Genomic DNA, 18,052 nt, shown 5'->3' on the forward strand with positions numbered 1-18,052 from the left:
TCTGTAAAAGTTTGTCATTAGCCTGGAGGGGAGTCCGGCCTTCCTGAGCTTCCTCAGAAAGAAGAGTCTTTGCTGAGCCTTCTTTACTACGTGCGTGGTGTTCAGAGCCCAGGTGAGGTCAGCTGTGGTGTGGATTCCCAGGAACTTGGTGTTGTCCACACGCTCCACTACCTCCCCCCTGTATGAGTAGTGGAGCGTGTGCTGTTCTTCTGGTCGTCCTGTAGTCTACAATGACCTCTTTTGTCTTGGCGGTGTTCAGGACCAGGTTGTTGTCTGAGCACCACCGGGCCAGGTGGTGGATCTCCTCTCTGTAGTGAGTTTCATTATTGTCTGATATGAGGCCCACTACAGTGGTGTCGTCGGCGAATTTGACAAAGATGTTGGAGGCATGGATGGGGGTGCAGTCGTGTGAAAAGGGCCGGGCTGAGCACACAGCCCTGCGGCGCACCTGTGTTACGGACGAGTGTGGATGATCTATGAGCTCCTATTCTCACCGTTTGCGGCCTGTTGGTGAGAAAGCGCAAAGCTTGCATATCACAAGTCTACAACAAGTATGCACAGTCATTTGAGAGCGAGGCACGCGGGAGGCGGAGAGGGACCGTACGGCCGGGCTCAGCGGCGCGACACATCTACAGCTCATTATTTGAAAAATCGTCGAATAGTTGCTATGATTTTTGAATAGTGTTTTTGCTTGTGCTGCCCATCCCTAGTTAAAAGTAATGGATAAACAATTAAAACAGCTAGCTAAAACTAATGGATTAAGACGTAAAACAGTTTGTTAAAAGTACTGGATAAACGATTAAAACAGTTTGTTAAAAGTAATGGATAAACAATTAAAATAGTTAGCTAAACGTAGGCTAATGTGTCAATAGATTAAATAAAAAGCTGAAATTAATAATGTATAAATGGTTGAAATGTAAACTTGACAAAACCAACCTAAACACTAACATTTTAATTATATGAAAAAATATAAATATGCTTATATAATTAAAAGTGTTAATCAAAATCCAGTTTGAAATCAATTGAAATAAACACATCTGGAACATGTCGGGCTACTTGTGTGGTTCATCAGACTAAAGAAGTTTTGGAACCTCTGAGTTACAGCATGTTAAGAAACACTCTGCCCTGTGTTTACAGAAAGGGTGCATACTTCATCATAACTTCAGATTGGAGGGACGTGCTCAGAGTGTTGGATTTGCCCGTGCTTCTTCTTGAATTACTGAAGTGCAATGAATGGATAAACACTGGGTAGTTGGAGCATGAGGTAAGAACAGAATAAACAGACCTCAGATGGCCTTGCTTAGTTGAGCCATTGTCCTCAACAAACCCTTCTATTCGATTTCCCTCTCCCCTCCTCCTCCTCCTCCTCCCCCGCCCCCCCCCCTCCAGCGCTTTCTTTTTGCACAATGAAAACTCACTTGTCTAATTCCATGATCCCACATTACAACAGTCAACAATAATATAAAGAAGCCGTGCACGATAAGATGGTGTGTGTTTGCAGAATGACCTCAATTGCTCGTTGTCTCTTTGCCTGGGGTTTTCTGCTTTCAAAGCTTCTGGGTTAAGCTGTTGTAACCTCATACTCTCTGGAAAGCAGAATGATTTTCTCTTGAAATTCATTTTTGAGGAACTTAAGCAAATTAGCAGTTTCCTTCATGCGTTTGAAATGTGGCCAAATTTGACCACACATTATGTCAGCTCCACAGAAGCTATGCATGTTTTAGTCTTGCTCACCAGACCTTTCTCAAGAAAAGAAAGGTCTGGCTGGGCCGACTCTCACTTTGAGATTGGAGAAAAAACCGCCCCGGCTGCTTGTACTTCTTTCAACCAATCAGTCATTTTGGGCGGTGCCACAGCAATGGTGCGCTTGCAAAAATATTGCCGGGGGGAAACAGGTTTTGGTGTAACACGCCCACAAAAATATCGCCCACAGGACGCAAACCATGGCAGAAAAATGGCTACATCCCTGCAAGATCAAACACTGCAAAAGTTGTAGGATGTGTTGAAAACTGCTACACAACCGGAGGTGGTAGGGCAGGACTTCAGCGGGTGGCTCATTCCACCCAATGAGAGGCTGATCTCTGCTGCAAACTTCCGCCCACTCAGACTGTGCATGTTTGTACTTCCACGTATCAGCCCTGAAAGTCTCTATAAATGAGCTTCAAATATTTTTTTGCACAATTTCTTTTACAGAATAACCGAGGCTATTTGAAAATCTACGAACATGTAATATAAATTGTTGCTTATTTGAAATTCATGATGCTCATAAGCAGCAAATGTAGGATTTACTGTGGATTTGCTCAGAAAACCTTGTTATAAATTCCATTTATTTTAACAGCACTCAGTTAATCTGTCATGTCTTTGGTTTACCTTACATCGACGATACACTATGTGGCCAAAAGTATATGGACACCTGAACAGCACGCCCATAAGTGATCTCAATCTGATGCTATAACAGCCTCCACCCCGGATGTTTGAACGTGCTGCAGGGATTAGCTCCCGTCCAGCCACAAGAGCATCAGTGAGGTCCGACACTGGTGTTGGGTGATCAAGTCTGGCTCACAGTCAGTGTTCCAGTTTATCCTAAAGGTGTAGGATGGGGTTGAGGTCAGGGCTCTGTGCAGAACAGTCACGTTCTTCCAAAACCAAACTGGGAAAGCCATTTCCTCATGGAGCTGTGCATGGGCACACTGACACACACAAACTGTTGACATAAAGTTGGAAGCTCGCTGTTGTCTGAAAATGAACATTCGATCACTTAAACTGAACCAAGGGGAGCAAACTATGAAAAAACAACTCCAGACATAATGTACACATCATGACAGGGGTGTCTACATACTTTTGGCCACACAGTGTATATATGGGTATGGAACAGCATCAATAATCAATGAATTATGAAAACAAAAAAGTACAGAACAAGTTGCTAGTAACCAGTGGAGCCCCCGTGAAACAGCAATTTGTTGTTTTAGTAACTCAGGTTTTGTGTGCTTTAAATTAAAGGGAAATATTGTGTTAAACAGTGAGCTGCTAGTTTGCAGTTTTGATTACCTTTGGACAGAGTTATAAAATATAATCTTAGTGGCGTAACCATGGTGCAATCTTATGTGCTAACAGGATGTAGAAACAGATGGGAGATGGGTGGCAGAATATCGTGACACAGATTTTCTCCTGAACATCACCATGAATGGAGACACAGGTGGATTACAGCTGTGAACAGGAAGAACTGGACACCAGTATCAGATGATTGCATTCCTGGTCAGTAAGTCAGTTCACAAATGAATCAATAAACCTTCATAAAAGTGATCGTTTTAAGTGAAAACATTAGTCAGTGCTGTTGAGTCGAGTTGGCCGCAGACATGCTAACAACAAAGGGCGATCATGCTTTTACTATTTTAGCAGCAAAGTTATGGAACAAACTCCCCTTTAACATCAAATCAGCTGAGTCCCGACACGCTCAGGTCTCCATAGTCAATATGTGGAACGTTTGACACTCAGTTCCTGCACGCCTGCATTCACCTTTGGGGGTGCCCCACCTATAAAGGGGTGTCTCCCGCTTTACCTCTCCCCTTTTGCTGTTGTGATCCCTGGGAGAGGTAAGCCACATTGTGGTAATTTCGATGTTTTAGCGCTGTTGAGATATGTTTATAAGTTCATTTTATGCTGACATAATCGAGTTTGTATGGTTGGGTATGACGGAGGATTTTGTTTTGCCACTCGTTGTCAGGAGAGGAATAAACGGATGTCACCTCCAAAGATAACCACGGTCTGGGCCTCTTTGTATCTACACAATGCAGACATCACCAGAGTCCACTGGTTACATAGACGTGTATGTATGTGTGTACATGTTTATATTTTATATATATGTATAATTCTTATTTTGCATTTTCTGTGAATGATGTTCTTTTACTCCTGTGCTTTTCATACTGTATGGTCTTGCACTGTAAAGCACTTTGTAACTCTGGTTTAGAAAAGTGCTACAGAAATAAAGTTTATTATTTTATTATCATTATTATAATGTTGCCAGAAAACTGTTGATTTATGCACTGGCTCATTCTAATCATGTTTGACATTAGCTTGCGCAACACAGCCAGCAAAGTCTCTGCATTTCTTTAATGTTAAACATAATTAAAGCTCGCCATGACCATCTCCTGCTTTGCTAGCAATATACCTTATGTGATGAGGATCATGCTTTTGTGCAGTTGTAATCAAACACTGGTTGCTCTTATTACTGTTAAGTAATAAACGGCACTTGTAGAACTGTTGTATAAAAGCAATATCACACCCGAGGTCGTGCTGTTGTACTAAATATCAGCACGGATATGATTCTGTTGTAGGCACAAGGCTTCAAACACTCCCTCGTGTGATATTGCTTCACTGAAGACTTGTCTGAGGAGCAGTTGTGAAAGAGTCAAAGTGAAATGGTTGGTTTCTGCAAACTATTTGATATAAATAGACTACATAGACCCTACAAACTCTGCAGTCCACTAATGCTCTGCAAAGATGATCATCTTTTCAGTCAAAAGAAAGCTACTGTATAAAAAGAGGGAGACGAGGTTCAAAGCAAACTGGGGTGGAATATCCTCCTGACTGGGCCCAACGGCTTAACCACAAGCTACTCTGTAATTCTGGCCTTTACAAAAGGAGCCGGTACTTAAACCAAAATCTGCTTCCATGAAAGCATAATTGATGATTTAGGAAAGTGCTCAGTTAGTGATTAGGATAATTATTACACTCCTGCATGCGTCCTCTCGTAATGAGGGTGGCAGGGTGTGAGAGAGACACGGGTCCTGTCAGCGCTGAGTGCTAACTAATTTTCCAAAGTCCAAAACTTCCCTTAATTATAGATTCTTGCGTAATTTATGTAATAATGCAGGAAAAATGTGAAGCTGCTTTAGTAGTTTAGGGTGCAGAGTGGTCTACGACACTTCATCGATCACTCTGAACGAGGTTCTGATCTTTTACATTTTCCCTCCGTCCCTTGGCTGCCGGCCGGGCGGCTAGCTTTGAGCATCAGGGGTGCAGTTCACTTTGGGTTAAGCTCTTTGAGCCAAGTGTTCAAAGCCCCTTTTTGCATGGTTTGCCTCTCTTGTGGCTGCCGCTGAACTGCCTCCCATTCTATTTTAGGATTTAAAGGAATGACAGTATCCTCGCTCGACTCTCAAGAAAATCCTTTCAATCCACTGTATGGAACACCGCTGGGATTAGGATGCAGTCTGCATTACATAAAAGTGAAGATCACATCCTCTGTGAATGTTAAACCAAAAAAGGAAGCCTCCCATGAGGACGACAATAACCACTCTCTGAGCTTTCAGCATGCTGGGGGCTGTGGTGGGAATTAGGTCTGTAACAAAAATGCCTGACATTTCAAGACGTGTTGTCAACAGAGTGGCTGTCAGATACATACAAACTGCAGACAATACAACAGCCTGTAAAGTTCCCTCTTTGTTAAAGGGAATGAAACAAGCATGACCAGTTACTAATGTTTGTGCTGAATGAAAATGACAGGATGACTTGTTAAATGCGGTCAAGTCTTTTTGCATCAAAGCATATAGAAAGTTACGTAAACATTAGAAAATACATCCGGCATGGTTCCTGTATCAGGATTAAGTTAAGACTTATTAAAGATTTAAAAATGCAAGGTCAGGAAAAGTACACAGTGTTCCCTACTGTGGAAAGTTTTTCCTCTGACTGGCTTCTAACCTTCACATCATGAGCATTAATTAGACACCATGTTGCAACATCTTTGTTAATGTTTCATGACTATGGTTGTAGCCAGGGAAGGAAACAGTTAACCATTAATCAGTTAACCACTGAGAATATTTTTGAGCAGTTACACACGTTTGTCTTTGGGTTACTTTGTCTTCAGTTTACTGCACCAGGGTCAGGTGGGAGTTAGCTAGCGGCACCTAAACCATGACGGTGGGACAGTTCTGCTGTGAAAACGTTGTGCCCACCCTCCAATCTCCCCTCAGGTTGCTACGGTGAATGTGGCTTAATTTTGAGCTACAAAACCCCTTTAGCATTGTTAACTATGTTAGCTCTGTTAGCACCGTTAGCCATGTCAGCACCATGCGCTGATTAATAAGCATCTCCACTTACTCTCACTGTACAGAAGCAAAGCTAAAATATCCCAGGTGCGGCTGCTGCCATCTTACTCTGGTGACGTAATTTGGAGCCGGAGTCTCCACAGTATCAAATGTCCTGCCCATACACCTCTCCAACCAATCGCAAGTAGCACTGCTGAATATGAGCCCACCAGCTGCCTCATACAATTGTAAATCATGTTAAAATCCCCGTTTTATAGCATTAAATAACTACTTAAAACCAAACTTATTAGAAAAACGTACACTTGAATAAACAGCAGCGTGATAAAACTAACTTAAATGACAGAAATCATCTCCGGGAAAAATATGTTTGATGTGTACTTTGAGTTTTTAGTTTGTCCCATGTCCCGTTCTCTGATGAGGAGGGGTTGTGCGTTATGACCTATGCTGCAGCCAGCCACCCGGGGGCAATTGAGACATTTCAGCTTCACTTTTGGGAAGCTGAAATGTACATATACAATGTATGGTCACCACAGCTAGGAGTGCTAACATAGTTAGCAATGCTAAAGGGGTTTTGGGGCCCTAAACAAAGCCGCTTACTCACTGGAGCGGCCTGGGTGGAGACTAGAGGGTTGGCAACATGTTTTCAGCGCTGTCCTACCACCACAGACTGGTGTTTCCAGCCTTAATTGCCAAATGAGTGGCGCTGCTACCAAGCTGGTGGTGCGCAGTCAGAGTAGCCAAGGCTAACTTTAGCTTACCAGAGGGTGGACAGTGGGCACCACGTTTCTGCATGTTAGCGCAGCTAGCCGGCTGTCTATCAGCAAAGGTAACAGAAAATTTCACGGAAACTGCCCATTGGTCCGACATCCCATTGTTCCGACCATATTAAACCCATTGTTCCGAAGTCCGTTCCGAAATCATCATGATGCCCTGTGGTTAAGGTCTGGTTAGGTTTAGGCACAAAAACCACTTGGTTAGGGTCAGGAAAAGATCATGGTGTGGGTTAAAATGAAAAAGAAAGTGACAAACACATAAGCCGTGAGCCTGCTCTGCCTCAAGCCGGTCGCGGCGCACCATACACCCACCGCGAGCCGTTCAGCACCGCGGACAGTCGGACTAATGGGATGTCGAACCAATGGGCTGTCGAACCAATGACATGGACCCAAATTTCACAACCTCTAAATGGATAGCTCATTCAAGGGATCACCACGTTATTTTGTGTCTATCCTCAAAACTAAACTGTTAAGGTACCGGTTAATGAGTATCACGCTACTGAAAGCAAAATGAAGTGACTCTAACTTCCCTAACTGTAACAGAATGTTAATATTTAGAAGTAAATCCTTCTGTATTATCATAAGAAATTCAGGAATTGCTTCACAATCGAGCCAGACTTACCTGCAGGATCATGATGCCTCTATCATCTATGTTCTACTCTTTTTAATGCAGACTTGAAAAGGAGATGCTGTAAACTTTGAACAACAGATTTCAGAGTACCTGACTTTAGTAAGACATAGAAGCACGAGACTCAACAAGACCCTCTTCATGTTGTGAAATTAAAGGCTTTTGCCTTGTAGAAGAATTTATGCGTCTTCTTTTGTAAAGACCATGATTGCAGCAGGATGTAGCAGCTAACAGAGAAAGACTTTCTTAAACAAAGGAACAACCATGCAGTCTCAAACTGATCCTGTATTACTATTGTCAAAACTTTTCAAACTGCCTAGGGGACAAAACTAGAGCCAGATTGGGAAGTTTGTCATTAAATTCACAAAGTAAGAATGTCAGTATGCAAGAGTTTTATCACAATTTAAGAGACGGAGTGCTCGTCATCAATAGACATGCTTTCAAACAAACGACAACGTCAGAGCAAACGCACATAACTCCCAAATCTCAACAACACAAGCAAGTTTACCAGCTGATTTAACTCCTGTCAGGAGGCGGGTTTGGAACAGACACATAAACAAATGTACTTACTGCAAGCCAAACACTTTCAGTATAGTACCTCTGGAACCAACAGTAACCCTTCAGACATGGTACCTAGACCCTAGCGTTTCCTTCGTCAACTCGACAAGTTAACGTTCCACCTTAAAAGTTGCCGGCAGTCGGCCCAGTGAATGAAGTTATTTTTTCTCAGACTCCAGCTGCTGTGAGAGGCAGCAAAACATCCTTTCATTTTATAGTTACAGTTTACTAATAAAACTCTCCACAGTATGAACAGTGGTTACATGAGCCTCAAAACCAGACACAACTCAGCCCTGAGCAGAGTGAGCGTCCTCTACTGACCAATCAGACTGCAGTGTTCACAGCTCCACCTTTTAGTACCAGATCTGTGTGCTAGGTACCCCAACAGAGGGGGGACCAAACATGGGGACGCTAAGGAACGCTTCTGTTGGTACCATCCACAACTTTTCACAGTGGAAACAGAAATAATGCGAACTGAACTGAACTGAACTGAACTGTTCAGTGGAAACGGGGCTAAACATATCCAAGCGTCCCCTGTGCAAGTTCAGCTGAGGATGCGTAATTGCAGCTTTAGTCCTCATCCTAGAAGATTTTAAGACTTTTTATGATGAGATTTTGAGACAGCCCCTAACTTTAGCTCCACATTTTCCCATTTACAGTCAACTCAAAGTGCCAGTCTGCAATATTGGATCATGGGGTAACAACAAGACCTGCTGCACTGCGCTGGTGAAAACTAATAAAGGTTATCGAGGATGAATTTCTTGAATGTTTGAACATGAACCTGAAAACTACCAACGCCTGTTTTCTTTCTTCTGTTTTTTCTTCCTCTATTTGGTGACATTTTGGCAAATCTGCATTAACTACTTTATACATAGAAAAATCTGATGATTATGAGCCAAGATCCAAAGTTATAAGATGCACAGATTTCTAAAAACACTGCAGTATCTGTTCATCATACCCACATAATGTAACAGTATTTGTTGACATCCCCACAGCCTACCTCCATAACAGTATCTGCTGCAAAAACAAGGATCACAAAAGGAAGACAAACAAAAGGGAAACATGAGCGTCCTGTGTGATTTGGGGGTGGCACACTGAAGGATTATACACACAAAGAGCCTGGGCAGCATGAGGAGATATAAAGACATTGTTTCTAATGTTGCATGTCTACTTTGGATGTAATCTGTGTGGCATGGCTCAGAGGGGCTGTACTATGTATACTGTGCTCGGACACAGCGAACGGTTTCAGGGAGATTATCGAACAAAAAAAATTATGACTCACGCCAGAAACAGCCTCAACATCTGTCCATATTCACGCAGTAAAAAAAAAAAAAGAAAAAAAAAGTAAGCAGCATTGTCTTTTTACGGGACGTGACCGTCAAGCTCTGTTGTCATGGCTGAAGTTCAACAACATCAAACCCTCTGCCAAGGCTGCCCCTGGTGAACCTGAGCACTCAGGACACTGTGCCACTGTCATGCTAGAATGAACAAGGTGGAAACTGGGCCATCTATATCTGTATTACCCTCTGATTATGAACAGATTATGCAACTGCACAGCATGCTTTACATAACCAGCTATGGCCGTGCTCTCCTCCTCAAAACACCCTTTGTTTTCAGATTGAATAATTCAATAGCCCCGACCCCCTTCTATCCGAGCCGTCTGCCCTCCTGACACCAAATCAGATGTGTTATGTGTGTGTTATGACATCGAAACTCCTCACGCTGGGATTTCTAACTGTTATGAATTAAAGTCATTTGGACGGCGACTGCGTACATTGGTGCCTGAACGAGATAGATGGTGCGTTTACACATATAAAACAGCAGCTTCTGTTGTAATTTGAGAGCACACAGAGTTATCTTTAATAACCGATAGTGCTGATAACATTGTTCAGTTACAGTAAATTTTCAGTCATGAGGACAAACAAAGACTCCGTCTGACAAAGCACTGCCTGACTTGCCAAATCTCCTCTTAAATCTTTGCTCAAAATACACTCCGTATGATGTAAACAGTTTGTTTTACATCTTAGGGGCTGTGTGGAAATTATTAGAGGAAGACGGGGTCAGAGAGAGGGGAGGATTTTTATATTAGAGAACTTTTTTTTACACACACTGACCATTTGAGACAAGGTCAAGTAGTTACATCACAAAGATGGCTTTCATTTTGAGACATCAAGCTAAAGCATCGTCTGACCAAATTTTTTTTTTTTTTTTTTTTGCAGTAGTTGAATGGAAATTATAGTAGTGTTCAAATCTGTCAGCAGCCACAGAGCTCATTCGTTGCTATTTAGCAGCTCTTAGTTAAAAGTTAGAGACTTTGTTATGTTTTCCATAAATGTCATTTTTTGTCACATTAACTCTGAAATCCATTTTGAGTGTTTTGCACTGCTTGAAAAGAGGAGATTCTTCGCTTTCTAATTACATCAGTGCTGTTTTTGTTCTCCAGATTTTAAGCAAATACGTCACATTACTGACACTGAGCCATGAATTTGAGAAAAAGGCCCCAAAGTGGGAGCACATATCGTACTCCAGGGGCTGCCCAGGGTGAGAAATACCCAGAAAAGCTTGGAGGTCACTTTTATTTTGTTGCCAGCAAGGTAACCAAAACAAGCATACCCAAAACGCGGTGCAGGAGGACGAGAAAATACTATGTATGTCACTCAAACTGTGGTCTGTTTGATGGAAAAAAGATAGCATACACAGCTAGTAATGGACAGATGAGAGGGAAATAAATCGATAATCACATATTTGAACTTGAGGACTGCTTCAGTTGTAGGGAGTCAGCACTTTTTTTGTCTGTCTTTATAACCATGTCACTAAATCTGAATGAATTACATTCTAGTGTTCATGGATTCAGGAAAATAAACTGAGCAAAGAAGAATGTAAGAAGAATCTAACCGTGCTAACAATGTGAAGCATGCCCACATACATTCATGTTTTGATGTGCAATGCTAAGCTGCCTAAAACTAGCTGAAGTAGGTTGCCATTGGCAACACCTGGTAACAGCTGGATATTTTAAATAAGAGGAATGGTTATAATGGGCATTCACTGCCATGTCAAATGACTCTGCAGGAGTCACAGGTATTTATTAGCTCCGGCTCTGATGTGATGGAAATACAACACCTGTGGGGACACGCTAATTTTAGCCCCTTTGCCAGTGCAATGCTGGCAAAGACAGGCCGCCAGAAAATACAATCTGTCTCCATCAGCAGCACTCGAACATCGATCCAAATGAGTCAGCCCCAAGTTTGAGATAGATATGAAAAAGAAGTAACCACTGTGACATTTTAACTGGCCTCCATGCTGCTATCTACTGTTTACCAACCTGATTCCAGCCTGTTGGCGACGTCGAACATGACACACCAGAAGAAAAATGGACAGGTCTATCACCTGTTTTCAGCAGGTTTTTCCATGCTTATTTTGGTGGAAAAAGATATTAGCCTTTCATTTATCGTTTTAGGGAGATAACGGGAGGGGGAGTGGTGCTGAGTAAATTCACATTGAGCTTATCATCATGCCTTTACAAGATTTAAAGTTGTATTTTTTGTCTGAATTCAGCAATAAAAAGCTGAGACTTAATTTAAAATCAAACAAAACCCCAGATGACCAAAAATCAAGATGTTGTCATAAATGTAGAAATGAGCCACTGCGACACATGACTGATTTTGATAGAGCATGCCATGTTGTTATTTTGAGAGGGAGGGTATTATGATTTTTCTAGGTCAAGGGGAGGGTCGAGAATAAATATTGATAACACTGAGATGGATTTTGTTTTTGTTTTTTATAGTATATGATTCAGTTAAGAGTCCCACCCCCCACAATAGTTTTTATACAGTCTCTTATTCTTAATCGTAGTTTTCCTTATTTTTGCTGTTCAAGTTTTACGTTTTTCTTTATCTAAAAACAAACACTTATCTCTGCTTTCAGATAAATGACTTGCAAATAAAATTCATTATCTTTGTTCTTGTTTATTTGCATATCAATAGTGCCTGTAACAGGCACACAGGGACACAACAGGGAGGGCAGCCGACTGGAGCGTGCTGGGGCTGCTCTGAATTCTGGGTCAACAGAAAAAAAACAAACAAATCTATCACCATTATGTCACATAGAGTCTGGATACTCACTCCTCTGGACCACCTCAGGATACAGCTCCATCCTGTCCTGGTGTCAGTTAGCATGACAAATCAGAGAGGACATTTGGTTGCAGAAAGCAAACTCTATCTGCTTGATTACATTTTGTAACAATTAAACCCCGTCAGTGTTGTTATTCTTTCCACAGTTGTTTGCATGTTGCTCACATTTTCCTGTTATTTTGATTAATCCTTGCACATTCCCTCGAGACACGTCCCCTCCAATATACGTAATTTGTTTTATGAGCATTTCATAAGCCACCCCCCACCCCAAACGATCAAAAGTGGTTGCTTTGGAAACAGCGTGACGTATTTCAGAGCCCAAGAATAGAAGCATGAGGAAAGCGGGTCTGAGGCTCTTGGCTTCTGCCTCACAGTCGGTCTGAGTGCATTTCCAAATGTTTCCTCTAATGTGTGTCGCGGGCCAACGCTCTAATGATGCTGAAATTTTTGTCTGATTACAGAGCAGACAGCAGGGTCTGTGTTGGCTCGGTGTTATGGAGGTTACCTGCTTGTGGTTTCCCAAATAAAGAAGGCATCACCTGGCTGATGGAGCAGACTGAGGTCATGACTGATGCAGTAATCCGAGGAAATGACTGGAGCATTTGTTAGGAGAGCGTATATTACAGACTGCACCAACAACAAATTATCAATAAACATATAACCGCATGCCGCACACGCACACGCTCTGCTTGTTATGAAACAGCCCCCCAAGTCAAACAAACTGAGTCATAGTCTATTTATAGCTACCGCAATACATCTCTCATGTGTATGAGCTTTGGATGGAGGCTCTACTGTGTGTCTGCGGTATAGACAGGCTGTTACATAAATGTGTTTCTGCATACATGTCTCAGGGGAGCGGTGATTCATAACATGAGCACAGCTCTCTTTTTAACTGCAGTTTTCTTAGTCACCAGCCAAGCAAAAAATAATTATCAAGACAGCTAAATTTGGTGTGTTTTACACACTTTTCCAGATTTAAACCTGGAAGCAAAGCAGCAGATTTGGCCAAAAAAATCTTACTTGACATTTAAATAAATAGCTTGACACTTATACTTATTTGCTTTCTTGCTGAGACAAGAAGACTGACACCACTCATATGTTTGTACGATAAACATGAAGCAACCACAAGCAGCCAGTTAGCTTAGCCGAGCATAAAGACTGGAAAAAGGGGGAAACTGGTAGCCTAACTTTGTCCACAAGTCTGTGTTAAAATGATCATGTTTTATCTTGTTTGTTTAAACCATGTATTGTTCCAGTCTTTATGCTATGCTAAGCTAACCAGTTTCTGATGTATAGCTTCACATCTAAATCCATTCCAATTACCAGAATAAATGTTGGCGTTGTACATTTCTGAAAGCCAGGGATATGTTACGTTTTCACAATATTATGAAGCAGATAGGCTGAAACATGTTTCAACAATGCTGTGGTTATATTTAGGCACAAAAACCACTTGGTATTGGTTTGGAAAACATCACCTTTTGGCACTATCACAGCTAGAAATGCAGCAATGTCACTGTAAAAAACAACCACTTTCTGTTGCATTATCCCCGCTGGAAAAACTGCGACAGGTCACTACAAAAAAACTACTGCTTTTGGTATCCTAGGAGGAAACGCAGCGATGTCTCCGTGAAGAAAACAACCCCTTTTTATGACACAATCAGACGGAAAACCAGCTATGTCTTAGTAAATGACAACAGCTTTTTGTTGCACTACAGTATGTCCGCTAGAAAAACAGCGAAAGGTCACTAAAAAGAACAACTGCATTTCGTGGCACTATTCAAGCAGGAAACCAGGCGATGTCTCTGTAAAAACAAATGCTTTTCCTCAAACTAACCTCGCAGGAAACACAGCTGTCTCCATTAAGAACAACCGCTTTTTGTTGCACTATACCAGCAAGAAAAACAGCGACAGCTCACTAAAAAATAACCGCATTTCATGGCACTATTTCAGCAGGAAACCAGGCAATGTCTTGGTAAAAAAGACAAATGCTTTTCATCATACTAATCCCACTGGAAACACAGCTGACTCTGTAAAGAACAACCACTTTTTGTTGCACTATGTCCACTGGAAAAACAGCTATGGGTCACTGAAGAACAACCACATTTCGTGGCACTATTCCAGCAAGGAAACCAGGCCATGGCTCAGTAAAAAACAAATGCTTTTCCTCACACTGACCCTGGCGGAGACACAGCTGTCTCCATTAAGAACAACCGCTTTTTGTTGCACTATGCCAGCGAGAAAAACAGCTATGGGTCACTAAAGAACAACCACATTTCGTGGCACTATTCCAGCAAGGAAACCAGGAGATGGCTCAGTAAAAAAACAAATGCTTTTCCTCACACTAACCCTGCTGGAAACACAGCAGTCTCCGTAAAGAACAACCACTTTTTATTGCACTGTATCGACCGGAAACACAGCGACAGGTCACTAAAGAACAACCGCATTTTGTGGCACTATTCCAGCAGAAACAAAATCAAACGCTTTTCCTCACACTAACCCTGCTGGAAACACAGCTGTCTCAGTAAAGAACAACTGCCTTTGGTTGCACTATATCTGCTGAAAAAACAGCTATGGGTCACTAAAAAAACAACTGCATTTTGTGGCACTATTCCAGCAGGAAACCAGGTGATGGCTCAGTAAAAAAATCAAATGCTTTTCCTCACACTGACCCTGCTGGAAACACAGCTGTCTCCATTAAGAACAACCGCTTTTTGTTGCACTATGCCAGCGAGAAAAACAGCAACAGGTCACTAAAACATAACCGCATTTTGTGGTACTATTTCAGCAGGAAACCAGGTGATGCCTTGGTAAAAAAACAAATGCTTTTCATCATACTAATCCCACTGGAAACACAGCTGACTCTGTAAAGAACAACCGCTTTTTGTTGCAATATGTCCACTGGAAAAATAGCTATGGGTCACTGAAGAACAACCACATTTCGTGGCACTATTCCAGCAAGGAAACCAGGTGAAGGCTCAGTAAAAAAATAAATGCTTTTCCTCACACTGACCCTGGCGGAGACACAGCTGTCTCCATTAAGAACAACCACTTTTTGTTGCACTATGTCCACTGGAAAAACAGCGACAGGTCACTAAAGAACAACCGCATTTTGTGGCACTATTCCAGCAGAAACAAAATCAAACGCTTTTCCTCACACTGACCCTGCTGGAAACACAGCTGTCTCAGTAAAGAACAACTGCTTATATCTGCTGAAAAAATAGCTATGGGTCACTAAAGAACGACCACATTTGGTGGCACTATTCCAGCAAGGAAACCAGGCCATGGCTCAGTCAAAAAACAAATGCTTTTCCTCACATTGACCCTGCTAGAAACACAGCTGTCTCCGTAAAGAACAACCACTTTTTATTGCACTATATCGACTGGAAACACAGCGACAGGTCACTACAAAAAAATCCCATTTCGTGGCACTATTCCAGCAGGAAACCAGGCGATGTCTTTGTAAAAAACAAAAAAAACAAATGCTTTTCGTCATACTAACCCCGCTGGAAACACAGCTGACTCGGTAAAGAACAACTGCAACTTTTGCACTATGTCCGCTGGAAAAACAGTGATGAGTCACTAAAAAACAACCGCATTTAGTGGCACAATTCCAGCAAGAAAACCAGGGATGTCACCGTAAAAAAAATTAGCTGCTTTTGGTCACACTAACCCAGCTGGAAACATAGCTGTTAAGAACAACCGCTTTTTGCTCGCCGCAGGAAAGGCAGCGATATCTCTGTGAAATACAATCGCATTATGGTGCACTATCCCCACTCGCTAACAATCAACTGCTTTTCGTGGCACCATTCCAGCAGGAAATGCAGGAATGTCTCGGTACAAAAAGCAAATGCCTTTCAAGAAAAAAACACAACAAAAAACACAGTTTTGATGATTATTGGTCCTGATCAGTGGTCTGCAGCTTGGCAGGCATCTCACCTAGGTGACATGCTATCTCCTCCTCCATAATAAAGTCAGTTCATTGCTACGTCACTTCAGAAAGGTTGATATGATACATATGCAACATACAAATGTAATGCATTCATGGTTTACAGAAGCATAAACATTTTTTTTCCTGGCTACTGGGCTGTTAAGATCTCAAGAAAGCAAATAAGCGCACACCCCCACCTCACTGTTGCAGCCATGCCATAAAGTGACACAAAACATGTTGCAAGAGCAGTGTGTATATAAGGCAGTGTGTTTGTGTAATGGTAGAAAGCATTGGAGCAGAGCCAAGAGAAAAGAGTAGAAGAGGGAGGGTCAGCAGCAACACATAACCTGATTTGATGTGATAAACATGTGCAGGGGTCAGAGCTAGATTTGGTAATTATGAAACTCCATTTGTATTTGTTAATACCTAATATTACTGACCGCTCCTCTTATCTTGCATAATGCCGGTCGACTCGCGCTGAGTGTTATCACATTAGATAACGTTATATAGCCAGTGAAATGAGGCCAAGCTGGCATGTAAGCTTGATGTTGGTGCAGCACACTGTGTCACTGCAGAGGGATTTTCTCCTGAGCCGTAATGAGGCAAGCATGACAAAAGGATTTTCTGAAACAAACATCAGACTGCATGTAAAGCACAGAGGAGATGGAAATGTAAGAGCAACATTCAAAAACATGTGTCGAAGCGAAATCAAATGGGAGCTGGAGAAAGCATCAGAGAGGGTGGTGCTGTTGTGACAGGTGACACTCAGCTGAAGGTGATCCGCGGCTGTTGATGTGACCTTCTTCCTGTAGCAGCTAACTGTGTCAGCAGAGTGACTGCCTCCTCCCTTCCCTGTCCTGCTCTCCGGACTTCCCCTGCAGTCTAGTTCTGAGTGTATTTTAAGCTCCACCACCTCCTGCAGGGCACTTTTACGTAACATGCCTGTGCCCGTCAACTTTGGCTAACACCTCCCAGCTCATCTGTCTGACTCCCAGTGGCTGTTTTTGTAAAGCCGGTCAGCTGGTGTAAACAGCCTTGCTGTGAGTCTTGTCTGTGCCACCCACTTGGCAAGAACAGGGCACGGATATTTATATCCATCCTGCTGCCCACCACTGCTGCAGATCCCACAGCGGACGAATTATGAAGAAAGCCAGGATGCAAAACTGATACAGTCTGAGGCTGCAAAGTATCCTGACTGCAGTTTATACATGTTCATGCTATAAACAACTTTTACAACATCTGCCATTGATTTACAAGCATTAATAGAGAGAGCTATGGTCGCTGATACTGTACGGGGGAATGTACGTGTGCTGTAAATTCCTAATACAGTAATTATCTAGAAGTCTCCTGAAAGCTGTGTGATTTGGGATTAATTAGCAAAGTTCTCAGAAAATTATTTAAGTTGTTTGTGGTGTTGAGAATATGCAAAGCTGAGCATTTGTTTGACCAAAGGCCTAACTTTTAGTCAAACAAATGACGTGTCTTGTCAGACGAAACCCCAAAGATGTTTACTATCATGCAAATCCTCATATTTAGAAAGGTGGAACAAGTAAATGTTCGATAGTTTTGCTTGGAAAATGACTCAATTCATCTATTAAAATAAAATTCAAATGTTAGTTGCACAAACAACAAATCCATTCAACTAATAGCTTTAGCTCTAAAATGATAAATTACTGGAAACATTATTAGCCAACATATTTGTTAAACTGTGTGCTTGTCTGTAGAGAAATTTTCCATTTTCGCATGTTCTGCTGCCCTGCTGTTCTCTCTCTGGGTCACGCTCCCAGTGTTAATTTAAATGGGCACTGTGTAGGAATTTCTCCCATCTAGTGTTGAGATCGTATATTGCAATCAAACGAATAGCGCACTCTAGCGCCTCACTGTTTCAAATGCGTACTGCAACAACGGTAGCCACTGTGTACCAAAAAGTTATGATAACATTAATGAAACCATGTCATCCAATACTTCACGAGTATTCATTCAGGCTC

Source organism: Epinephelus fuscoguttatus, linkage group LG19 (assembly GCF_011397635.1).
Source record: "Epinephelus fuscoguttatus linkage group LG19, E.fuscoguttatus.final_Chr_v1".
Taxonomy (NCBI): Eukaryota; Metazoa; Chordata; class Actinopteri; order Perciformes; family Serranidae; genus Epinephelus; species Epinephelus fuscoguttatus.